The sequence below is a fragment of the Paramisgurnus dabryanus genome, chromosome 16 (genome assembly GCF_030506205.2).
Source record: "Paramisgurnus dabryanus chromosome 16, PD_genome_1.1, whole genome shotgun sequence".
Taxonomy (NCBI): Eukaryota; Metazoa; Chordata; class Actinopteri; order Cypriniformes; family Cobitidae; genus Paramisgurnus; species Paramisgurnus dabryanus.
In genome coordinates, this window is record NC_133352.1 from 1,483,418 (window position 1) to 1,497,859 (window position 14,442).

General features: G+C 38.8%; 1 protein-coding gene across 1 annotated transcript in view; it reads left to right on the forward strand.

The window, feature by feature from the left end:
- polr1d (RNA polymerase I and III subunit D) overlaps positions 1-14,442 on the forward strand; it is a 65,088-nt gene that overhangs the window by 23,965 nt on the left and 26,681 nt on the right. The window lies entirely within an intron of this gene.

The window sequence follows — 14,442 nt, forward strand, 5'->3', positions numbered from 1 at the left end:
GCCGTAATCGCCCAACTGTTTAATTCGGACACTGAAGAAGAAGAATTCGAGGGATTCGTGGATGGGGAATGAATTGAAAAAGTGAGCTTTACGTGTTATACGTAACTGAACAATGTTGAGTTATGCACTAATGTTTGATTTTGTGGTATCAGACGGTTTCTTTTACTACATGTTTACGTTTGGGAGATGAGCAATGAACTGAAAAGCGAGTTTTACGTGTTTTACGTAAAAGTAAAATGTTGAGTTTTGCACTAATGTTTGATTTTGTGGTATCAGAATGTTTCTTTTACTACATGTTTAATGAATTTTGGAAAAAGTTCCCCTCTGCATTTGGGAGAAGAATTCGAAATGAACTGAAAAGTGAGCATTTGCACTAATGTTTGATTTTGTGGTATCAGACTGTTACTTTTACGACGTGTTTACTCAGTTAAGGAATTTTTAATATGCACAACAACGTTTAAACAACGTTACCATGGGAGTGAACGGAGTTGTCAGAGCGCTAAATAAAGTTTGACTTTATTTGACTGTTTTGGTGACCTTCTCTTTAGCACAGCTCCATCTAGTGGTTGCATAACGCAAACCCAGTCAAACGTTTGACTGCAGTATCTTCTATTCTATGCGCCTTATAATCTGGTGCGCCTTATATATGAAAACGGTTCTAAAATAGGTAATTAATTATAGGTGCGCCTTATAGTGCGGAAAATACGGTACACTTAATAAAAGTGCATGCTATATTGCTTGATGTTTTATTGTAACAGTTGGAATACAGTACAGATAATGGCATATATGTAGTTTAACAAAATAAATTATCCACAGAAAATTAAAATTCATAAAAAATCTATTGTGCGCTGGCTGGCCTGTTGCATGTGAAACATTAAGGATGGGTTGCACCAACAAGGATTAAATCTGGTTTAAATCAAGGCTTATTTCATAATTCTGTTTCACTAAACTTTAAACCTGTTTAAAAATAATCAGGGTTACATTTAAACTGTCATTTTGATCCAGGTTTTAATTTTACAGTAAAACTAGATTATCTTTAATCCTGTTGCTCCATTACTTTAAACTCTGTTTTAAATCTTAGTTATGGATTAACTTTAAACTTGCATATGAAAAGGTTTAAATATATATATATATTTATTTATTAGAAATTAAATGTGTGCCTAAATCATCAGAAACAGACACCGCGAGCATGGTGGCACTATTCAAAGATGCGTTTATTATAACGTCTCAACAGAGTGAGTTTGGCAGCTCAAAAAAATTAGGCTATTAAACGCACCAGTGACAGCTACCGATGCTCGTATGGGCTTCTCTTCTGTCACACGCTCCAGTCAGAAACCAAAGGGCAATGAATTGAGAGACACACAACGGCGCTTCATGACAAATGCGTCAGCACATCTTCTGCGTCAGTTCATTATATGACAATGTCTGAGCTTCACAATATTTCCTGCCTCATTGCTCCAATAATCAATACAATAGATTGTTTTAAAAGATCGTAAAATGTTTTTATTTGTATCAGCTCTTGATACAATATGCACATTTTACGTAGTTTTTTAGTTTATATTTTAGTGGGATAATCTTAAGTGGGATTCGGATGTGAAAACCGCTGCATAATAAACTTAAGTAAACTGAAACATAAGAGGCGATGTAGGCTATAGCTTTAGCCTACACAAATGCTTCTTGCTTTAATGTTGCGAGTTCCTTTCCAGCCATTTCATGTATGTAATAGTTCATTGTTCAGAGTTCATATTGATGATCTTATAGATCAGTGGTTTTCAAATGGGGATACGCGTACCCCTAGGGGTACTTTGGGGTACTGCAGGGGGTACGTGAGGAAAAGTGAAAAACTGACATTTAGGAATAAATCAATAAAATCAGTAAATCGTGATGATAGTATTTTTATATGAAATTAGGACTACACAAAACCTTTAACAAAAGGTTTAAACTTACAACAGTAAGCAGTGACAATATAGCAAAGTATAAACTGCAAACTACATGTTGAATATGGCAGTATTAAAGATTTGGCTGCTGCTACTGCAGCTGGTTAGCGGTGTCAGGTTACAAATGAGTGTGCGTTACTCCAAGCACCGCGATGCGCTATTATCAGATTTGCACACATGCAATTAAACTTACATTTGAACAAATATGGCATAAAAATATATTTAAATAGATTGACATTTGAATTATCGATTTGGTGTGGATTACAGCTGCTTTCCCAAGGTTATTATGGAAGCTTTAATGAGGTACATCAAATAAAACTCAAACATATTTACAACACTGACAGATGTCACTTACTTGAATATATATATATATACACGCACAGCAACACCACAAAAGAAAGTAAACTTTAAGTAAGAAATGATAACAGGACTAGACTCCCTATATCTCCGTTGCTGAAGCTGCTGAACTGAAACCTTAGCGCATGCGCCAGACAAGATCAACAGGTTGAAGTCGCACATGCATTTTGTACAATGTGCTTTAAATTAATGATTTTTAAACCCTCTGGGGTCCGACCATTTTGGGACACTGGCAGAGGTTCTGACATGCTCTTACATTTGGTCTTTTTCAGTTGGTTTAAAACAATAATGGCAAGTGTCTCATACCACTGTGTTCAGCACAAACTGGGCTAAAATATTATATGAGCTACATGTATGTACATGTTTGTATTTTTGAGAGAAAAAGGTTTATGCGTGGTTTTTAAAAAAGCAAAAATTTTAAGTCACTGATATAAGTCCACAAAACCCATACTAAACATGTTTTAACAAGACTTTTCTAAACAGAATCTAGTAGTCTAGAGTTTTTTCTTTAAAATGATGTGAGAATCATCCTGCCTACTGATTCACATAAAACAATATATTGATTTAGAAATTGTAAGACACTTTTTGTTTAGAGGGGTCGTATGCGAGAAGGATTGATTGACAGCTAGCAAACAATGAGCTGCATAATGAGCTGCATAATGAGGCAGGAGGGAACTACAGTAAAGAATGTGAGGACAAATAAATACATGTTTGTTTGAGGTTTATTAAGAAGTTAACAATATAATCAAAATAGAAATGAAAGTCAGTAGGACATTTTCAGTTTATTTGGAAACAAACCCTATTCAAAATCTTAACTTGTATAAGAAACTGATAAACAACAGAGCTGTAAACTTCATGTGGCTCATGTTACCATATAACTTTATGTCCAAAAAGTGTGAATATGTTTTTCCACTTCATAGTTTTGTACTGATGAGAGGGATGCAGACCTGTAAGAGAGTTATGAACAGCTGTTAGCATAAATTGTTCACAGAAATACCCTTACATACATAACTGATGGGTAAATGATAGCACTACATTCAGAGAAACTATCATAAACTAAATTAGTATCTCAGATAAACATCTGCCATGATTAGTTATATAAAAAGCTGTTTTCAGATGCCCATCCCCTTATCGTCTAGCTTCTGTTTTCAACGCGTTTCTGTAAGCGAGTATGAACTGTAAAAACACATCGCATATGGCGTCCATGTGCGTGAGCGAGCTCGCCTCTCCGTGGAAACAACACGGCGCTCATAATAAAACGGTGTCGCGTGTAAAGCGCAATGTATGGAATGCATTGCATGTAAACAATATCATATTACAGCAGATCCCCCAGTGCAGCATTACTCAAAGTTGCCATGAAGGATACGAAAGTGAATAACTTGTGTCTAACACTGTACAGCATCTAACAATGAAATCCGCCATTACGTGATCACGCATACTCGTTTGTAAACAATGCGAAAGTTTTTCAATCCGAAGCGTGCAGTCTGCCGAGGTTGCTTATGTAGGCTGAACTGCACAAGCCATAACCAGTGTTTCCCATACATAGGCTCTACTTGGGCGCTGCGCCCAGGTAAATTGCGACCCGCCCAAGTAAAAAAAAATCACTTTACGAATTTCCGTATTTCTGAACTCGACTGGATGACCCGTGTTTTGGAGAGAGAGAGAGAGAGAGAGAGAGAGCGCGAAAGAGAGAGCGCGAGAGAGAGGTGGGGGTCGGGTGACCGTGAAGATGATGCACGCGTCATAAACTCATCATCCAGCGCGGCAAACTGGATCAACTGCAGCAGCACATACGGAGCAGCCAGGGAACCAAAATGGTCGCATATGCTTATGTGCATATGTGTTTATAGCATCTAAGTTGGCTTCATTTTGCGTGCAAGCACGTTGTGTCTCTCCGGTAGAGTGTCCGTTCACGTGCTCTCTGTTTCTCAATGAATTGGGTGCGACGCGAAGCAACCTCAGTGTCACATTGTATCCTTTCATGTTTCTGAACTTGAGCAGAGTTTTACCATTAGAGGTCTTTCTTCACTGAGGACGCGGGACCCGTACGGTTCCGGGTTTATATTTTAAATGGTCAGATGGGTCCGGGTCGGTCCTAGTTCATTACTTCGGGTCCCAAGTCTGATTAATATTGTGTGTAAAACCCGAGTCGATCGGAGAACGGCCGTGAGCGCTACCGCGCTAAAGCCTCCGGTTTCTATGGCGATAGCAACTGGCTCTTGTCACGACCACGCGCCGCTTCATTTTCTTTATCCCATTTTTTAATAGTCTTACTATTAATAGACAATATCTTTACTAAAATCTAAACAGTTTGCACAGAGATTGTAGCAAAAAGCAGTGCTAATACTGAATGAGCAAAGCTCTAGCTGACTCAGGATATAAAAAAGGCAAAGCTGTAATGTAAAGTCTGTCATCGGGACAGCACAGCAAGTAGACTTTTAAATCTGAAATAATTAGTGGATTAAGCTTTTTTTAATCGGCAAAAGAGAAATAGAAAGCAGAAGCAGTAAAAGTGCTTATAGAAGTTATTACCATTATAACATCAGTCACATTTATAATCTATAGACCTGCACTGTCTATATAGGCTATAGTATACATAGTATTGTATATAATTGAGTTTGATAAAAGGGGTCATCAAATTGCTTCATATATCAGTGCAAAAACATAAAGTGTTTTCGTGGTGCTTTGACAAACAGTGTCAGCTTTGTTTATGGCAAAAAAAGTTTGGGGTGGTTAGATTAATGAACTATAATGTGAAATTAATATGAATGTTTTATAAATCAAAGTATTGTGTTGTGTCACACATTATTAGTTCTTTGTTACATGTATAGAAGACCATTTTTTGTCGGTGGATAATAATGATTGCCCTTTTCACCAGCTACCACCACAAGTAAATTTCAGATCTGTGGGAAACACTGCATAACATATTACATGATAGCAAATATAAATGAAGACAAATGACTTACAGTTTCTTCAGGAATATATCCTCCCATTGCGTCTTCCATTGTTCTTCTTCTTAGGTAACGTTAAAGATAAACGCTTCTCTTCCTCAATGTCCAGACATAAATTAAGATATTCCTCACGTGTGTGTATAAAGTTTATAATACAAACATGCGGTAAAGTCTTTAAATCTGATCAAACTTTACGCATTGTTTATTATTGTTGGAACTGCTGGTCTCTTCATTACCATGTCAACAGCCTGTGGGCGTGACCGCATTAAAGATAATGAGCTCAGCCAGGAAAAACGGTACTCTCTTTACTTCAATGCAGATTATATAAACAGGAAATATTTGTTTTTGTTCAGCTTGTTTAAAAGTAGACATTTCAGGCTTTCTTTGGATATGTGTATCATGTTTTTGTGACGAGTATTCGCGGAGTTTCAACTGATTTTTGTAACGTGATTTGAGAGACAGCTGGCGGAGACAGAAATGTCTGAATGCGCACCCTGTTTATTTTCTTTATTTGACAAAAACACAAAGATCTCTTGTTATTGTGAATGTACACTAATTAAAGAGGACCCTTCAGAGTTTCAAATGATGTCAAACACGTAAGTGTATGATTATTAGTGATGGAGTATTTTAAGTTGATTCTGCTATGATAAGGAGAAAACATGTCAAAACACGTCCCCGCGTTTTTGGACCACTGGGGGACCCCTGGATTTGGACAAATATATATGCTATATGCTAAATGTATGTTCACAACAGCCTGTTTCATTTTCAACAGAACCATCAGTCATAGTTTTATATATGATTTTCCCTTTAAAAGACCTTGTTCTTTCTCCATTTCTGTGTGCTGCTGCATCATTTGTGACCTGTGCTGGCAAATTAAGTCAAATTAAGTGAGATCTTGACATTTCGCTGGAGGGTGTGTCTGTGGCGGCCTGACAAATTTCAGCGTCTTCGCCATGAAACAGGATGTTTTTCTAACTCAGGCATACAATGTCCAATCTGCCCCACCCTTAACATGTTTGATAAGGGTCTTGGCCTGAACAACTTTCAATGCCAAATTTCAGTTACAGTCATAGCGCCACCTAGAGGCAGCAGGAAATGCCATGTTTTACGCTGTGATTTACTGCTCTTAGAGATTTAATCAAATCATCATCATATTTGGTCAGACTGATCTTAAGCCCTTTGCGATGATAAATAGCGAAGATCTTGACTTTTCATTGAAGGGCGTGTCCGTGCCAGTCCAGGCAAAGTGTGATGTTTTGCCATGAAACAGGACGTTTTTGTAATTCATGCATACATTGTCCGATCTGCCCCTGACTTCACATGTTTGATAAGGGTCCCAACCAGAACACATCAACAATATTCAGTAACCGCCATAGTGCCACCTAGAGGCAGCAGGAAATACCATGTTTTAAGCTGTGACTTACTGCTCTAAGAGATTTACCATTTCATCACCATATTTTATCAGTCTAATCTCAACACCTTTTGTGATGATAAGTTGTGATGACTTTCGTTAAAGGCCGTGTCCGTGGCGGCCTCGCAAAGTATCGTTAAATGAATCGCATTTTTGACAGCTTAAACAAGCTAAAAAAAATCATGAAGCGTTGAACACGTGTCAAATTTTTCAAAAATTTTCATTTGATATAGGCTTCAGAACTGGGGGTGTAAAAATGACTCTGTAACGCCACCTACAAAAATTCAAAAGAGCAGCCCCCCCCCGCTATGTTAAACGTACAGATATGAAATGTGGTAGGATCATGCATCACCCCAAGACCTACAAAAAAGTCTCTGGAGCCAAGCTGTAAACCCCACAGGAAGTTGGCCATTTAAAATGTTCTCTGGAGTCTGAGTGCAAATTTTGCCGTTGCTGGGCTTTGTACTTTAAAAAACTCCTCCTAGAGATTTTATCAGATCATCATCATATTTGGTCAATCTCATCTAAAGACCTTTACGATACTAAATTGATGACTTTTTAATGATAAATTGTGAAGATCTTGAATTTTCTTTTAAAGGCATGTGCCTATTGTGACTCCCGGGTATAGCGCCATCACCAGGCACAAGGAAGTTTGTCAGTCACAAAGGTGGATTTTTTGACAGTTCCATGCAATTTTTCTCCTCCTAGGATATTAATGCGATTGACACCAAAAGTGGTCAACACAATGCCGAGACATTATAGATGATAAATTGCGAAGGGATTTTGATATCTCAAACGTTGTTCCCAAAGCAACGCGCCAAACTTTACTTTCATTTTAAAGGCATATTTAAGCCTTACAGTTGCTTGCAGTGAACTTTTTAATACTTCTCCTTGAGAATTAATATGATTGACTTCAGAAGTGGACAACATGATGCAGAGATATTGGAGATGCTAAATTGCGAAGGGATTTTTGAAATCTCGAATGCTGTTTCCATGGCAACGCGCAAACTTGCATCGTTTTCTCGGAGGCACCGTATAGCGATAAAAAAGCGTGCGAGGGCCTGCCATCCCTGCTTGCAGCTATATTTAGTGCCCGAGCACCGAAGAGCAGGCCAGAATGGCCTGCACCAAAAGGTGCGAAGCCCTATTGTTTTTGATCTGATTTATTGTTTTTTTTTTAATTTGTGGGCAATTTGGGGGCCTTAACATACTCGAAAACTCTTGAAATTTGGCACAGACATCAGAGTCATCGGCCATTAGGACAGGGCAAAGGCTGGAACTCGGGCGTGGCAGGGAGGCTCTGTAGTGCCCCCGTAATGCAAAAACAAACATTAGCGCACAGATAGAGCAAACATGTACGCACATGTACGAGAGTTGGTACGCATATAGAACTCATCGACCAGAACAACTTTCGCCCTCAAACATTTTAGTTCTGCCCAACAGGAAGTTGGCCATTTTGGATTGTTTAAAAAATGCATGTGGGGAACTTTTAAATACTCCTCCTAGGGGATTCATGGTATTGACCCCAAACGTGGTGATCATGATGTCTAGACATTGGACTTGCTAAATTGCGAAGGGATTTTTGATATCTCGAGCGGTTCTGTCATGGCGAGTCGACAAATTTATGGCAAAATTAGAGAAACAGAAAGTGCCAAATATCTAATCCAAAAACGTCTTAATATGATGACATGCGGGGTGTTTGTTCGTCTGAAGATTCCGATCGCATCTATGTGCCTATTATGACGGGTATAGCTCCACCACCAGGCCCCATGAAGTTTGTCAGTAACAAAGGTTGATTTTTTTTTGACAGTCCCATGCAATGTTCTTTTAAATACTCCTCCAAGGAAATTCATACGATTGACACCAAAGTGGTCAACATTAGGGATCTACCATTATGGATTTTTTTGTGCAGATACCGATTTTTTCCCATCTGCCTTAGCCGGTGACCGATACAGGCTGCCGATTTTCTTTAGCCGATATTTGGAGCCGATACTGCTTTTGCTCATTAAGTTTACATCATAAAAATGACACAATGATAAAACCAAATGTTACAACTCTTAATTTAAAAAAGGAACATTTAATGAACTATATTTAACAAATAGTAAAAACAGGTGAGGTAGAACAAGTAAGAAAATTCAGTGCTGCTGAAAATACATAAATAAAATAATTACACCATTGCACACAGTAGCAGCAACCAAGCAGCGTAACAAGGGGAACACTCTACTTTATCCATGAAAGTAACCAACTATTTACAACCCATGTAATGCTTGGGTCTAAGTTTTAGTGCACTTAACTTAACTCTTTCACCGCCAGCGTTTTTAAAAAAAGTTGCCAGCCAGCGCCAGCGTTTTTCATGATTTTCACCAAAGTTTAATGCCTTCCAGAAAATGTTCTTCTTTAAATATATAAAAATACAATATACCAAATGAAAGACCCGCTGCTTTCAAACAAAAAACAACGTTTCTTCCTACCTTCAGTGGTTCTTTTGTAATCAGCTTTTGAATATGGGTTGGTTTCTGCAAAAACACCACATTTTGAGCAAAAAGCAGAGATAATTCCATTGTTGTGACGGACTTTTCATAGAGATCCCATTCAGAGCGATCTTTAAAACAGACACGGACATGCAGCCGCTTGCCATAGGGTAATACTTCCGGGTTTAAAAAGTTGCGGAAGGGCGCCACCTGGTGGATAATAGCGGTATTGCGGAAAGACGGAAAATCTCGTCATTGGCGGGGAAGCATTTTCTCTTAATTGTCGAGATATCTCGTCAATGGCGGGGAAAGAGTTAAGTATTTCACAGTACATCTGTGCATTCATGATGCCGTCTATAAAATTCTACTCTCCCACACCTGCATCACTCATGCAAGCCCACAGAAGAGCACTTTCACCACCATGCTTTACTTTTGGTACCATGCAGTTTTTATTGTACTCCTCACCTTTGCCACACCATACAGTTTGGAACACCTCAGAGCCACAAAGATTAATCTTTGTCTCATTACTCCAAAGTATAGAGAGCTAGAGACCTAATAGTCTTTACCTTCTCAATATGAGCTCTAGCAAAATACTTTTTGTGCTTTGTCTTTACCAGTGGTTCCTCTGTGTATGACAGCCATGCATGCCTCTCCTTTGCACTTTACCTCCGTCGTATAATGTCACAGGAAACACCCCAGATTTACTTTCTTATGATTTCGCCAACTGTGCTGAACTTGCATGATGATTTTTTTCAACATCTATCATCACAAAACACTCTTGACGAGGTGTTAACTTCAGGGACGTCCTGGACATCCCAGAGAGCTTCCCACAAGTCCATCCTTTTTTCATTTTGGATCCCTTTCGTGACAGTATTCAAAGCTATTAGCAATGCTTAACTAATTATCTTGAAACCTTGAGCATTTTGTGCAAAGAAATTATTTTATTTCTCGTGTCTTGAGACATTTCTTTATCATGTGGTGCTATTCTGTCACCATTACATGAGAGTGGATTTTCTCTCTTAAATACCACTCTCAATTGCCAGTTATCCTGTGGCCACCTGTGTGATGATTCATTATATTCATCATTTCCTAGTGAATTCCTGTTAATTACACTTTATTTAATTGTTTTGCTTACATATTCATCAGGGTGTACTCATTTTTGCATCACCCCATTTGATTTAAATTAGTTATTTTTTGTGTCCTAAAGATGGTCAGTGACTTTTCCTCTTTTGTTAATAAAAATAAATATTTAATAAAACTATTAAACTTGTAAAAAGGAAAGCAAAGTGGTCTCATATTTACTAACAAATGGAGAAAAATCTTAATATTAAAAGGGGGTGTACTTATTTATGCTGTGCACTGTACATATACATAAATATTTACATGTTTGACCCCCTTTCGCCTTCAGAACTGCCTTAATTCTATGTGGCATTGATTCAACAAGGTGCTAAAAGCATTTTTTAGAAATGTTGGCCCATATTGATAGGATAGCATCTTGCAGTTAATGGAGATCCAGGGCACAAAGCTCCCGTTCCACCACATCCCAAAGATGTTGAGATCTGGTGACTGTGGGGGGCCATTTTAGTACAGTAAACTCATTGTCATGTTCAAGAAACCAATTTGAAATTATATTAGCTTTGTGACATGGTACATTATCCTGCTGGAATCCCAGTAATTTAGCAGATTGTGAAATACTCAGACTGACCCGTCTGGCACCAACAACCATGCCACGCTCAAAATTGCTTAAATCACCTTTCTTAAATCAAATAAAGATACATGATGCTGTCTCCAAAGACGCAAAATCATAGGTTTCCTTTCTAAATATAGAAAACCCCCCTAAACATTTTGCAAACTTTCCTTAAAGCTCATGTAACACACGCTGTTTCTGCATTTCTGCTGTTAATCTGGAGTACCTGTAGAGTAGTATGACATCCTTTATATCTCCGAAGAGTCTTTAGTTTAATCAGATTTATAAAATAAAGATTAGCTTTACCGAATCTTTCCGATAAAGTACAAAAAAGTGAAGAAGGAGGAGTTATACCGCGGGAGGAGCGAGTACGAGGCATGCAACACTATACAACACTGTTTTAACTTATGATTCACTACATGTTCTTGTCATTTAACGTTATATAATATGCATGCAACTATTTCCAACATAAGACAGAAGTCTTACTTACCGCGTGCAACTCGTCATGACCCGGTTGGGAAAATCCAGCGGATCAAACACACAAGCAAAACTCCGCTGCTACCCCGGATAATAAACTATATCCATTGTTTCCATAAGGCTGGATTTCTTCTCCTTACATCCAAAACACACTTCATCTTTCGTGCCATTGTTGAGTTTTGAAATTAAACAAAGCTGAGTGGTGTGATAAGATGTTTGCAAGCTTTAGCGTCTCCCGCTGATTGACGGTAGGGATCGACCGATATGGATTTTTTTGAGCCGATACCTATTTTTTTCCATTCAGCTTTAGCCGATGACCGATACAGGCTGCCGATTTTCTTTAGCCGATATTTTGAGCCGATACTGCTTTTGCTCATTCAGTTTACATCATAAAAATGACACAATGATATAGGGCTGTGCAAAAAATCGACTGCGATTATCATGCGCGTGTCATCAGTAAAGCCGGTTCGGTGATTAGTATTAAATCGCTATCAGCTGCTTTCAGATGGAGCGGCATTTATTGCACAGACCCGTAGTTCACAGAGAAGCTAGGCAAAATCAGGTTCATAATCGAGGAAAATCGATTCCGATTATCTATGCGATTTTGACTAGCTTCTCGGTGAACTACGGGTCTGTGCAATAAATGCCGCTCCATCTGAAAACAGCTCGAGGCGATTTACTTCTAATCACGGAACCGGCTTTACTGATGACACGCGCATGATAATCGCAGTCGATTTTTTGCACAGCCCTACAATGATATGGTTATGAAATGATACACAATGAAAATGTTACTCTCAATTTAAAAAAAGGAACATGTATTGAACTATATTTTACAAATAGTAAAAACAGGTGAGGTAGAACAATAAGAAAATTCAGTGTTGCTGAAATAATAAAATAAATAAAAAATAATTACACCATTGCACACAGTAGCAGCAACCAAGCAGCATAACAAGGGGAACACTTTACTTTATCCATGAAAGTAACCAACTATTTACAACCTATTTAATGCTTAGGTCTAAATTTTAGTGCACTTAACTTAATCTCTTGTAGAGCAAATGTCTTTCATAAGAAGACAAGGAAAATGTAAACAGCAATACTGATCAAAAAACAACTTAAAAAGAATTCTGAATAACATGCGCATTGTCCCACTTCTGTACCTCACACACCTTAGGGCCCTATAATAAATGCGAGGGATAGTTAGTTTTCCTCAGCTCGCTTGAAACGCATAAAACTGAGCAAATACATGAGGATTTGTGTTCGGACTTTGGTCAGATGCTAGAGCACGTGCACATGAGAGGTGCAGTGAGAGAGACATGGATGAGAGAGTGCATGTATCTTTGCGCTCCCAGTAAGCGGAAATGTTGACAAAACTAACAAAATAACAGTGCTCCTGTCAAATAAAAGTCATGTGGGAACTGCTCGGAACTAAGTGCTTAGTGTCGAATTTCTTAATTTTTCCGCTGACGAACATTTAGCGAAATTCCGCATTAACACTAGATTCCGTGTTAATTTGCCAATTCCGCTATTCCATGATTGCGGAAATTATAGGGCCCTAACATCCTTTGCAGAAAATTAGAAGTACTTGCTCTCTGTGGTGTCTGTCATTTCTATGCAACCATGAACTGCGCTCTCCACAATGATGAGAAACTATCAGCAATGGATATTGATTTCTAGCCTTTTACCACTACATATATTTATGGAGATGAGAATTAAAAACCCACCCTGGTCAGCTATGATCAGCTGTTTGGCTATGATCACATGACCTGCGTTCGCTTGCGGCATTTTAAGCACGCGTCCAAACGTCAGACTGGTGGTCGCTGATAAAAAACTCCTACAAATACCACGGAATCACGGAACAACGTCAGCATTATTTAATCCTATGACCAGTGTTCGTAACAGCTGCCGTATGCATACGGTTAGCCTAAAAGCTATTTAAAACTCCCAAAATACAATGGCAAGCAGTTTAATAGGCATTCGCGTTTTCCATTAGGACCACCAAACTTTCTTAGCTATGGTTGCACGCACATATAGAGCAAGGTGTTTACACTTTCAAAGTATATGGCAATATTTCAGTCAAACAGTTAAAATATGCTTTGAAGTTTAAACCTTACCAGAACAGGCTTGCAGCGCTCCGCTCTGCTAGTGGGGGAGGGGCAATGCACGGGCTGCAGGCAGCGTCTCCTGCAACACAGAGCTGCCTGTGGATGCCTGTCTGTAATTAATGCCGGGGGAAAACTAACGGTGAACGCAAGCCGCGTATCCTAAAACCTGCTAAAATCGTCCCAATGTATCGGCCGGCCGATATATCGGTCGATTACTAATTGACGGGGGGGCGGGGTTTTCCGGGGGAAGTGCCATATAAAGAAGTGATACGTATAGAAAACCCCTGAAACTTTCCGAAACTTGTACGAACCCTGGCGAAGTGCATTCGGCACAGAAATACTCTGTAACATGTCCAACTGCTTTTTTGACACTTTGCCTACGTTCAGCATGAGGAAACAACTGTGTTAATAAGTCAGAATGCTTGAAATACCCTTTAAATATCCAGGGCGAACAAAGCATTGGAATAATGATAGGAATTTGGTGGTGATTGTGGACCACTAGTTTACATGCCTAAGGTGGGAGATGTCTCTCAACATTGAGTGAAGTTTACTTAAATTATTGTTACACTTTATCATTGAATTGTGTTGTGATAGTAGTGAGACCATTGTACCAATTGCATTTTAAATGATATTAAACAAGACCATTTATACCCTTTGTGCATGTAGATGATTTAGATTTTTGGTTCATTCACAATGCCAATGATTTTCTAGGAACTTTTGTGTGCGTTCACAGCCTTACGGCATTGTTTTTGTTTTCCCGGAAATGTTATGGGACTGTAACTAGTTCTTCTTTACGGGAGCGATCCCAGAACATTTACGGGATGTGCTAGTGTACACACAGACACCTGTCTGCCCATTTTACAGATATTTTCTGAGACCAAAGTGTTGTGTAATCCATGTTTTAGGCTAAGAGGATAAGGAGAGGGGAAGATGAGATGTGAACAGATGTGAGTAATCTTAGTCTCAACAAATGGACGAGGCGTTTATAGTTGATGCGCTCGCTGTTCTTTGAAACGATAGGAGGCGACACGAACAAATCGAGTCGATCA